This window comes from Aegilops tauschii, chromosome 5, assembly GCF_002575655.3.
Source record: "Aegilops tauschii subsp. strangulata cultivar AL8/78 chromosome 5, Aet v6.0, whole genome shotgun sequence".
NCBI lineage: Eukaryota > Viridiplantae > Streptophyta > Magnoliopsida > Poales > Poaceae > Aegilops > Aegilops tauschii.
In genome coordinates this window covers 455198369-455209031 of record NC_053039.3, presented here as the reverse complement: position 1 = coordinate 455209031, position 10663 = coordinate 455198369, and positions in this window count along the sequence as shown.

Below are 10663 nucleotides of genomic sequence, written 5' to 3'. Positions count from 1 at the left end.
GTATTACGGAACGAGTAAAGAGACTTGCCGGTAACGAGATTGAACTAGGTATTGAGATACCGACGATCAAATCTCGGGCAAGTAACATACCGATGACAAAGGGAACAACGTATGTTGTTATGCGGTTTGACCGATAAAGATCTTCGTAGAATATGTAGGAGCCAATATGAGCATCCAGGTTCCACTATTGGTTATTGACCGGAGACGTGTATCGGTCATGTCTACATAGTTCTCGAACCCGTAGGGTCCGCACGCTTAAAGTTAGATGACGATCGGTATTATGAGTTTTGTGTTTTGATGTACTGAAGGTAGTTCGGAGTCCCGGATATGATCACAGACATGACGAGGATTCTCGAAATGGTCGAGACATAAAGATCGATATATTGGACGACTATGTTCGGACACCGGAATGGTTTCGGGGAGTTTCGGACACATATCGGAGTACCGGGGGGTTACCGGAACCCCCCGGGGAGTTTAATGGGCCAATATGGGCCTTAGTGGAGAAGAGGAGGGGCGGCTAGGGCTGGCCGCGCGCCCCCTCCCCCTCTAGTCCGAATTGGACAAGGAGGGGGGGCGGCGCCCCCTTTCCTTCCCCCTCTCTCCTTCCCTTCCTTTCCCCCTCCTACACCAACTAGGAAAAGAGGGAGTCGGGAGTAGGACTCCTCCCTGGCGCGTCCTCCTCCTGGCCGGCCGCCCCCTCCCCCTGGTCCTTTATATACGGGGGCAGGGGCACCTCTAGACACAACAATTGATCTCTTGATCTCTTAGCCGTGTGCGGTGCCCCCCTCCACCATATTCCACCTCGATCATATCGTAGCGGTGCTTAGGCGAAGCCCTGCGTCGGTAGCATCATCATCACCGTCACCACGCCGTCGTGCTGACGGAACTCTCCCTCAAAGCTCGGCTGGATCGGAGTTCGAGGGACGTCATCGAGCTGAACATGTGCTAAACTCGGAGGTGTCGTACGTTCGGTACTTGGATCGGTCGGATCGTGAAGATGTACGACTACATCAACCGCGTTGTGCTAACGCTTCCGCTTTCAGTCTACGAGGGTACGTGGACACACTCTCCCCTCTCGTTGCTATGCATCACCATGATCCTGTGTGTGCGTAGGATTTTTTTTGAAATTACTGCGTTCCCCAACACAGTCCACCGTTCAAGTTGCTTACTAGTGTAGCATAGAGTTCTAGTTAGAAGTTCAACTTAACAGTCTTCACTGCAGTACCGGTATATAAAACAGTGTTTTGGAACTAAAGGCAAACTCTATGTGCCTCTAGGATCTGGTGGGGGATTGCTGGAATTTTGTCTATTTATGGGCCAGCCCAATAGCAGTTTCAGAAATTCCTAATAAATCCTAGAGGCCCACGCAGCCCATTCGTGCAAGGCAAGAGGTGGAACTAAAGTTTAGTCCCACATTGCTAGTTTAGAGGGAGTTGGACCTCTTTATAAGGGAGGTTCTTTCCCCACATGTATGAGGATGAGAACAAGAGGGACATCCACGCGCGCTCCTCCTCCGCCGCCCACTTCGCCACGCCTCGCCTCGCCTCGTCACGACGCGCCGCGGGTTGCGGGAATGAGCCGAGCCGATGTCTAAATTTTTGCCACGCACGACGGGTATACGAAAGGTCGCACGGGAGATGAAACGTTTTTCTGTAGTGGACACTGAATCCGAACGGCCCGCCTCTTCGGCTGAAGTCTGTTCGTTTCGTCTCCCTCGTTCTCTTCAGCTCCCGGCGTAGCCTCTCGCCTCCTTATCTTGCGCCTATAAAAGGGAGGTCCCTCCTCTCAGAGAGACGTATCAGAAGACTCTCTTCCTCTCGCTAGCGAGTTCCTGAGCACTGCACTACTGCCACGATCTTCCCCATCCCGGCTTGCGGCATGCACCGCATGTCGGGATAGTAGGCCTCCGAAACCTCACCTCTTTGAGTCCTATACGGGAGAAGGGTGATATGGTTTTTGGGGAGCGCTCCGCGCGACTACTGACTTCTTCGTCATGGACGCCCCGAACTCCGACGACTACTTCCCCGACGATGACTTCTTCCCCGACGTTGACAACATCTTCGACGACATGGCTGGCGGGGATGTCGACCCCAAGTCTAGTGCTTCTACTGCCACTGCTGTCCCGTACGTGTTCTTGTTCTTTCTGTTAGAGGTCATGTCACAGTTCTTTGTTCTAGTGTCTGTCCTACATATGTTAGGTTCTACTTCATATATGCAACCTGTTCTATTGTCTGCTTTAGACATGTTTGGTTAAAGTTCATATTTGTAGATGCTATTTACCTTCTCACTGTCAGACTGCATGACTAGTTTCTCTACTATAATAGTCATGTTTTATCTAGTATTTCTAGTAATAAAATCATATGGTAAATTGCTCATATTCCAACAAATTATGCGTTTGGCCACCTACTTGTGCTTTTCTAGCTTAGGTGTGATTGGGCGAAATTAGGCATAGTTAGGCGTCTGTACTGTATGATACGTCTCCAACGTATCTATAATTTTGATTGTTCCATGCTATTATATTATCAACCTTGGATGTTTTATATGCTATTTTATATGATTTTTGGGACTAACCTATTAACCTAGAGTCCAGTGCCAGTTTTTGTTTTTTCATTGTTTTTGAGTATCGCAGAAAAGGAAAACCAAACGGAGTCCAATTGACCTGAAATTTGACGGAGATTATTTTTGGACCGGAAGAAGCCCACGGGGCATCGGAGACGGACCAGAAGAGTCCCGGGCTGCCCATGAGGGCCCCCTGCCTCGTGGACAGCCCGAAGACCCCCCTGACTTGTTCCCGACGCCAATACCTCTCATATATACCCAAACTTCCAGAAAGAAACCTAGATCGGGAGTTCCGCCGCCGCAAGCCTCTGTAGCCACCAAAAACCAATCGTGACCCTGTTCCGGCACCCTGCCGGAGGGGGGATCCCTCACCGTTGGCCATCTTCATCATCCCGACGCTCTCCATGACGAGGAGGGAGTAGTTCACCCTCGGGGCTGAGGGTATGTCCCAGTAGCTATGTGTTTGATCTCTCTCTCTCTCTCTCTCGTGTTCTTGATTCGGCACGATCTTGATGTATCACGAGCTTTGCTATTATAGTTGGATCTTATGATGTTTCTCCCCCTCTACTCTCTTGTAATGGATTGAGTTTTCCCTTTGAAGTTATCTTATCGGATTGAGTCTTTAAGGATTTGAGAACACTTGATGTATGTCTTGCGTGGGATACCCGTGGTGACAATGGGGTATTCTATTGATTCACTTGATGTATGTTTTGGTGATCAACTTGCGGGTTCCGTGACCTTGGGAATCTATGCATAGGGGTTGGCACACGTTTCCGTCTTGACTCTCCGGTAGAAACTTTGGGGCACTCTTTGAAGTTATTTGTGTTAGTTGAATAGATGAATCTGAGATTGTGTGATGCATATCGTAATCATACCCACGGATACTTGAGGTGACATTGGAGTATCTAGGTGACATTAGGGTTTTGGTTGATTTGTGTCTTAGGGTGTTATTCTAGTACGAACTCTAGGATAGATCGAACGGAGAGAATAGCTTCGTGTTATTTTACTACGGACTCTTGAATAGATTGATCAGAAATGATAACTTTGAGTTGGTTTCGTACCCTACAATAATCTCTTTGTTTGTTCTCCGCTATTAGTGACTTTGGAGTAACTCTTTGTTGCATGTTGAGGGATAGTTATATGATCCAATTATGTTATTATTGTTGAGAGAACTTGCACTAGTGAAAGTATGAACCTTAGGCCTTGTTTCCTAGCATTGCAATACCGTTTGTGCTCACTTTTATCATTAGTTACCTTGCTGTTTTTATATTTTCAGATTACAAAAACCTATATCTACCATCCATATTGCACTTGTATCACCATCTCTTCGCCGAACTAGTGCACCTATACAATTTACCATTGTATTGGGTGTGTTGGGGACACAAAAAACTCTTTGTTATTTGGTTGCAGGGTTGTTTGAGAGAGACCATCTTCAACCTACGCCTCCCACGGATTGATAAACCTTAGGTCATCCACTTGAGGGAAATTTGCTACTGTCCTACAAACCTCTGCACTTGGAGGCCAATAACGTCTACAAGAAGAAGGTTGCGTAGTAGACATCACTGTAGCTTGAAGGAATAAGCTAGATGGGTTGGCCTAGCCCATTAAACAACAGGCCCATCTTCCTATTCTCCTACTAAAGCTTCCATATGGCGCACAAATCTAGGTTTCCTTCTCACGACATCACTCTCCCTTGCTACATGATGCCGCCTCTCTCCGTCTTCCTTTATCCCTTGCTTACACTGATGGGAACCATCCAGTGAAGCTCAATATCTTGCTGAAGAATCTTGTTCCTCGCTGGAATCAGTAGATTTGTCGTCGGTGTGGTTGAATCCTCGTTGGAGAGATTGATTTCTTTCCTGAGAAACGTGATTCCTTATCGGAAATGCTAATGTCTCGCTGGAGGACCTCGCCGGACGCTTTTTTGAGCACCTAGGGCCAAAGCGAGGCGCTATGTCAACGCCCAAGGCTTAAGCGCGCCTAGTCGAGCGCCTAATAGCGCCTTTTTGAACATTTGCATTACAGTTAAGTGCAAGTGTTGTACTCCCTATGCATGGATTTGTGGGCATGCTGGTGGATGTTATGCATGGATTTGTGGGCATGCTATCAATTAGTGGATGATCTGTTTAATTAATGGGTGATCTGTTTAATTAGGGGTACTGAATTCGTTACAATTGATGCTTGGGTATTGAACTAGGGCATGGTTTGACGCAGTAGTCAAGTACTCGGATGTTGCATTGTTGTTGAAATTGATGGTTCCAGAGGAAAGCAGATGTTGGATGCTTGCACCGCACGATGTGGATGCAGTATGTGATGTGTTGCTAGAGTAGTCATAGGGATGCTCTAGAGTACTCCAATGTTAGACACATAGCACTGTGGTTTGAAATACTCCATTACAAACCAAATTTTAAAAAAGCAATAGGCGTTAATTGTGTATTTGGCCACCTACTTCCGCTTTTCTAGCTTAGGCGTGATTAGGCGAAATTAGGTGCAATTAGGCGTTTGTGTTGTAGCTTGAAGGGATAAGCTAGATGGGCCGGCCTAGCCCATTAAACAACGGGCCCATCTTCCTATTCTCCTACTAAAGCTTTCATATGGCGCACATTGACAGAAAATCTAGGTTTCCTCCCCACGCCGCCTCTTTCCCTTGCTGCATAATGTCGCCTCTCCCCCTCTTCCTCTGTCCCTTGCTTAGACCGATGTGAACCAGCCAGTGAAGCTCAATATCTTGCCGGAGAATCTCGTTCCTCGCCAGAATCAGTCGATTTGTCATCGGAGTGGTTGAATCCTCGTCGGCGAGTATGAATCCTCGTAGGGGAGCTCAAATCCTCGCCGGGGAGATTGATTCCTCACCTAACAAACATGATTCCTTGCCGGAAATGCTAATTTCTTACTGGAGGACCTCGTCGGCCGCTTTTTTGAACGCCTAGGGCCAAAGCGAGGCGCTATGCCAACGGCGAGTAATTTGCAAGAAACCACCACTTTGAGGGCCAGGTTTGCAGAAAACACTACGTTACATTTTTTGACAGAAATCACCATGTCTACGGTAATCTTTTTGCAAATAACACTTATCGGTGGATTAAGCTCGTTTGAGCACGTTTATGACAGGTGAGTCCATTTTTTTTCTTACGTGGCGTAACGTTTCGTGCCAAATGGGTTTTGGTCTAAAGTTAAAAACGAGTCCCTGAAATTTTACATAAATACCACTGAATTAAAAAGTAAAAACGCAATTAGGCCCCCTGTGTGCATAGAACCGGTAGCATGGCGCCCATGGCTCTGGTCGCTCACTTGGGGCAGCGCCCATGGCGGCTTGGGCGGCGGATGGACCTCGCCGGCGTCGAGGTAGAGCACCTCCTCTTCTCTCTGGTGGCTTGGGCGGTGGATGGACCTCGCCGGCGTCGAGCCTGATCTGGATCTCGGTGACGACCAGGATCTTCGGTGTTGCTGCTCCTTTTCCGCCTACTCGCCGTCGCCACTCGAGGACCGCTGCTCGCCGCTGCCCTGTGTTGCTGCTCGCCGCGGCCTCGTCCTGCTACCAGAGCGTTGCAATGGTGTCCGGAGCGTTGCCTCGCTCGCACGAGTGGGCCGCACCGAGGGCGATGCCGAGCAGTTCTCCACCGCACCAGCTGTGCCTGTCCCGCGCCATTTTGTGGAGGTTGCGGCGGCCTGCCGTGCGGAGTGACGGGTAGGCTTCTCTCCCTTGCGGCGCACCTGTTGCTGCCGCCGCCGCTACTGGGGGCGAGAGATGGCGGTGGTGTGCGGCGATGTTCGAGCGGTGGATGCGGATGTCGTGTACCGGGAGAAATCCTAGGATTCGTCCGCGCAGCAGCGTCGTCATCGTCGCATTCCTTCTTGAAGGTGGTGCTTGGTACACGGCAACTCGGTGGCTTTGGAGCGTGGTGGTTATCTTCGGTGGGCGCAGCGGTCGCGGTGTGCCGTAGCTTTCGTTGATCCGACGTTGTTGGCATTTCTTCTCTTATTTTCTCTTGTTATTTCTTTTGGGCGTGCTTGTGCTGTTTGCCCAGCGTTAATCGGAATGTTGTATCAGGTGGTTGCTATATTAATATAGCGGGGCGAAAGCCTATTTCGACAAAAATGTTCGAGCGGTGGATGCAGATGTCGCCAGATCCAGTTTGAAGCGCGGCGGTGGAGGTTGTGAGCTCCGTGGTGGCGTGTGGAGGGCCTGGGTGGCACGCGGAAGAATGTTGGGGGTATTTTTGCTTTAAACCCCATCTAACACCGTTTTGTCAAACCCTTATGCCACGTAAGCAAAAACTAGGGACCCACCTATCATAAACGCGCTCAAACGAGCTTAATCCACCGATCAGTGTTATTTGCCAAAAGATTACCATGGACATAGTGGTTTCTGTCAAAAAATTGTAACGTAGTGTTTTCTGCAAACCTAGCCCTCAAAGTGGCGGTTTCTTGCAATTTACTCGCCAACGGCCAAAGCTTAAGAGTGCCTAGGCGAGCAACTAATAGCTCCTTTTGAACATCTGCATTACAGTTAAGTGCAAGTGTTTGTACTCCCTCTGCATGGATTGTGGGCATGCTGGTGGATTTTATGCATGGATTTGTGGGCATGCTATCAATTAGTGGATGATCTGTTTAATTAGTGGACGATCTGTTTAATTAGGGGTATTGAATTCGTTTCAATTGATGCTTGGGTATTGAACTAGGACATGGTTTGAAGGAGTAGTTAAGTACACTGATGTTGCAGTGCTGTTTAAATTGATGCTTCCAGAGGAAAGTAGATGTTGGATGCTTGCACTGCAGGATGTGGATGCAGTATGTGTGTGCTGCTAGTGTAGTCGTAGGGATGCTCCAAAGTACTCCATGTTAGACAATGATCACTGTGCTTTGAAGTACTCCTTTACAAACATATGGAATAAAAAATGATCATACAAACGGAGTAAAACTATGGAGAGAAAAATTCCACTCCACACAAGCTTTGCGAACATATGGAGTAAAACTGATCATACAAATGCTCAATGGACATCTTGTTAATTCTTGCAAACATATGGAGTAATCAAGCCTTTGCAAAGCCTTCCATCACAAACATATGGATTACAACATTCTTACAAACATATGGATTACAAATGCAAGTTCAATGAAAATGAAAAGTGAACATGGGGCACTAATGCAAGTTCAATGAAAATGAAAAATGAACACGGGGCACTAATGCAAATTCAATGAAACAAGTTCAACTAAAACTGCGAGTACTCCTACAAGTAGTTAACCAGGCTCTTCTCCAGTTTAACTTTAAATTCAGTGCAATATTACGAGTATCTTGCTGATAGGCATGCACATAACAGGGGTACAGCAACTACTACTCCAGCAAGTTTAATTTACTGAAATTAAACTCGAAATTTATTTTCTTTACTAAAATTTGGTCTATTTACTGAAATTGACTGCTACTCCAGCAGGTTCTAATGCATATTTACTTGGAGTACCTACTTCTTTTCCTCCTGAAATGTTATTGACGTCCTCTTGTGCTTCTTCTCCGCCAGGTGCTTCTTCTTCTTCAGGTGGAGTGCTATTGAGGTCTCAGAGCACCATACTGCAGGTATTGTTCTGAACTTTTTCTTATTGAATTGGCACTGCTCAGCAAGTACTCCAAGGACTCCAAAAGTACTCTACTGCTCTTGATCTGCTTGGAGTAGTGGTAATGTCTTGCAGGTAAGAAGTAACTTGGGTTACTCCTAACTTTATGTGATGTTGCATCATATACTCCTAATTGGAGCACAATCATTTCACTTAAGTTCACAATCTGGGCTAGCATTAGATCAACAGTTGCATACTTAGTGATAGACTAAATATGCACACTTAGTGATAGACTACTCATACTGCAGAAATATGCATACTTACTGATAGATAAATGTGTACAACAAATTGCTGCAGATTTTGCATATTTCGTGATACGTTGCTATTCGATGATTTTCAGTAGTAACTGTACTGTTTGCTGAATTTCATAAAATTACTGAATTTTCAACAGTAGCTATACTGTTACTATTTTGCATACTTAACGTAGACAAATCACTGAATTTCAACAGTAACTATACTGTTTGCAGAATTTCAACAGTAACTGTACCGTTTACTGAATTTCAACAAATGAGTGAATTTTGATAGCTGTATCTACTCATACTGCAGGAGTAGATTTCAACAATAACTGACAACAGTTAAAGTAGATTTCTACTCCAACAGTTGCTGAATTTGTACTCCAACAGATGCATCTACCCATAATAATATTCAGCATGGAGTATATTGCTTGCCCTATCCATGCAACTTCAAGTGTACATGCAACAATCCTCATAATTCACTTCAAGTCAACATGATTGTACAAATATACTCCATGTTCACTTGCTGTTGCATCTACAGAGTGAAGTTGCATGGATTGTACTTCTGGAGTAGAAATATACTCCATGTTCACTTGAACTAGTAGAACAGTTGCATGGATATACTGTTTGCTGGTTTTGACAGTTGCATCTACCCCAACAATTACTGTATATTTCTAAAAAATTATGATGGCTGTATGATCTCCTGTATTGATCTCCTACTATAGTTTATGATTACTCCAGTTCGATTACTCCATGAGTACTGTATTGCAGTTAAAAATTACTCCTGGAGTACTTTATTGCAGTTCAAAATAACTCCAGCTCCTCACTACTCCGTATGATTACTGCAGGAGTACTGTATTGCAGTTTGAAAAATATGTTGTATGCTCGTGTTTCCTTTGTGGCTCGCCATAAACTGCAGATGTTCCCGTACTCCATACATGCGCCCTTGTAGGCAGCAATTCCTATTTACCGCGTACTGTGGCGGTTAGCATGTATTATTAAAGTTTATCAAATTATAAAGCACCTCAAACATAATAAAGTTACATCAATGTCTTTTGCACTTCCGTTACAGTTGACAAATATATAGTTTTCGAGAAGAAAAATATGGTGTATGCTCTTGCTTTCCTTTGTGGCTCGCCATAAACTGCAGATGTGTCCATACTCCATACACGTGCCCGTGCAGGCGGCGATTCCTATTTGCCGTGTACTGTGGCGGTTAGCACGCAAAAGCGCACCCATGTAGCGGCACCGACGATACATGGGTCGACCCATTTTGTGGTTTTCATTGTGTGTTTCTTCCGGTTTGGGGAACCTCTACTGAGCCGATTTATTTGTTTTTATTTTGGTTTTCTTTCGATTTGTCTTTCTCTCTTTTTTAAAACTATTTTCATTTCTTTTTTTCACATGTACAAACTTTTTGAAATCCCAAATAATTTCGAAATTAATAATTTTCTACATCATGAATTTTTTCAATTCATAAACTATTTTTTATAATCATGAATAATTTTCATATTTTTGAACATTTTCCAATCTTTGCACTTTTTAAAATATGTAAACAATTTTCAAACTCACAAAAAATATTGCAATGATGGGTCTCCTCCCATAACTTTCCAATTACGAGTACGATAATTGAAAGACATGAAATTTCTCAGTTCTCTATGGCATCTAGTAGATAGATAGAATATTTTTAGGAACAAGAAAATCAGAAGAATCTTTCTCTCTATTCACTATCATTCCACATCTTTCACTTCTATTTGTTTCTTTTTCTTTTCTTTAATGTAATAGCTATAGTTTGATATAAGAATACATTTCTCAAAGTAATGCAAACAATTCTCTTATAAGAAATGGTTCAAAAATCGTCATTCCACCTTTTAGGTATCGTGAAAAGTGATACGTTTGAAGATTGTGCATTTCAGTCATATTCAGATCCCTTTTTCGAGTCCATGATATAATACAACCAAACTGAATAGATATTCCACCTATTTAGCTAAGAAAGAATAAACACAAAAGTGTATAATAGATTGATATAAACATGATGAGCTGCCCCATAATGAAACCTCTAGCAGTCGCGAATATCTCTTTCTTTTCCCTACTCTAAGATTGGAGAAACAAGATCTAAGAGGGACATATGGAGAATGTAGTCAGAAATCCATAATAGAGTCCGACCACAACGACCGAATTAATTACCCTCATCGAGAAACATAGACTAGTAAATAAAAAATATTTAAAACTCATGGGATGGGTCTCTCTTTTTTCTTTCTCTAGAG